At 31.4% G+C, this 1910-nt stretch overlaps 1 non-coding gene across 1 annotated transcript; it reads right to left on the bottom strand.

Annotated features, from left to right (window-relative positions):
- Positions 1-1344: 1344 nt before the first annotated feature.
- On the bottom strand, positions 1345-1533 carry LOC121129961 (U2 spliceosomal RNA). Its single transcript, XR_005868581.1, has one exon. It is a non-coding gene; the product is annotated as a U2 spliceosomal RNA (small nuclear RNA).
- Between the last annotated feature and the right edge of the window lie 377 nt (positions 1534-1910).

Genomic DNA, 1910 nt, shown 5'->3' with positions numbered 1-1910 from the left:
TGGGCTTAAAAAGACTGGGGATGTGCTGTCAAATCCAAATGTTGTCTACCTGACAACAACAGAAACGAGTTGAAAGATGGCTACAAATTTTAAACTTTGTGAAAAATTAGCAAATACGAAAGATATTTAGCGATGAGAAGATTTTTGTCAATGATAAAGTTTTCAAATATCGTACCGACAAGTATATATACACCTCGTCCAAGCCTACTAGACCATGTGGCAATGTCCAAAAAACCTGGCAGTGTCATGATATTGGCTCCGATTGAAAAGTTTTACTGTCATATTTATTGAAAACACAGTAAATACATTCATAAACAAAAATATTATCAACCAAAAAGTGAATCCAAACCTTGAGGATACTTATGATGTAAATAATTTTTTGTTAGATGCAAGATGATGCTCCTGCTCATACCAGTAACACAGTGCAAGCCTACTTGATGAACAAACTAAAGTAAAGTGGATTTTGGTCGAAAGAGTATTGGAAACCATCAAGACCAACCCGAAATACATTTGACTTTAGTATATGACAGAATTTGGAGGCTAAAGCCAGTCGCTCATATCATCCCAATATCGAAAGCCTAAAGTCATCCATGGTAAAGGAACAGAACAACATGTTTGAAGAGTATAAATAACTAAAAAAGTGTTGTCTTAATTTCTAAATCTTTGTAATATTGAGCAGTTGTATAGAGAAAAAAACATAAATACGACAAAGGGATTTCGATTAGTAGTTTGGCATATTAAGGTTGTAGTATTGTAAAATCTTCTGTCTTCTGCAATGAACATCAGCAACCGCATATAGGTTAAAAAATACCTTGTAATACAAGTGCTCTAAAATATTCTCTCATATTTCTAAGATCACTAAAATTCTGAAAATATCAATGTAAGAAAAACAAACAAATATGAATTCAAATTCTGGGTCAGCTTATACAGATTGGAGATTCAAACTTGCAGTACCCTGAAAATTACAAAAAAAGAAAAATAATTTTTTATGCCAGAAGTTTCTGCAGAAGTTTAGTTTCTGGAAGCCCAATTAACACTGTTCCTTTCCTTAATTGACTTATTGAAACTGTAGGACATAGCGGGTCTCTGTAAAACTAATAATACCTGCGTGGAGGAGATCGCACACGTGTCGCCTTTTTTATTCCTGTTCCTACTTTTTTACACATAGAAACATGGTATAAAATAAAAACTTGTTCATTTTAATATTTTTTGTCGTTAGGTTACGTAATGAATCTTCTACTTAAAAAACGGGGATAAAGTAGTTATCATTTCCATATCTTGTCGCCTCGTATAGTTTTTTTTTCTTTATGGGCTGTTTATATTTTTTTTTTTTGGTGAGGGGTAGTGGGGTATGCTACTCCTGGAGGTACAGAAATATATGTCCCACGACAAAGCCGACTCAAGCATCGGGATATTAATCCCAATAGCAGAAAGAAGATTAATATTGAAGAGGAGACCAGGTCTTCGTATCAGATACTAAGCAGATAAAAATAGATACACACTTTGATCTAAGCCAAAAGACCAAAAAGCAAATTACTTCATAAATATACTAATTTTGAGAAAAATTGAATGGTTTTTTCAGATAATATGTAAAGAAAAAAACTGGTGTTGGTAGTATTGAAAAAATAGTATAATGCGAATGGACAACAAAAGTAAGTTTTTTTTTGTTAATATAGAAGTATTTCTATGTCATTTAAAGCTTAATTGCAACCTAAATATTTAAATAGATTACAAAATGTAGCACATTATGATACAGTTATAATTTATTGATTAATTTCGTATGAAAATTTCTTTCATATTTCCTACAAAATTATGAACATGAATCAAGCAAAAGAAAAATCAATGATTTTCTGTATGAAATACGTAAAAATAATTTTAAAAAGACAAGAAGCATTATACCATTGAAAAAG

This window comes from Lepeophtheirus salmonis, chromosome 14 (assembly GCF_016086655.4).
Source record: "Lepeophtheirus salmonis chromosome 14, UVic_Lsal_1.4, whole genome shotgun sequence".
NCBI classification, from domain to species: domain Eukaryota; kingdom Metazoa; phylum Arthropoda; class Copepoda; order Siphonostomatoida; family Caligidae; genus Lepeophtheirus; species Lepeophtheirus salmonis.
The sequence above is the reverse complement of the archived record's forward strand: the minus strand, read 5'-3'. Positions and strand labels throughout refer to the sequence as shown.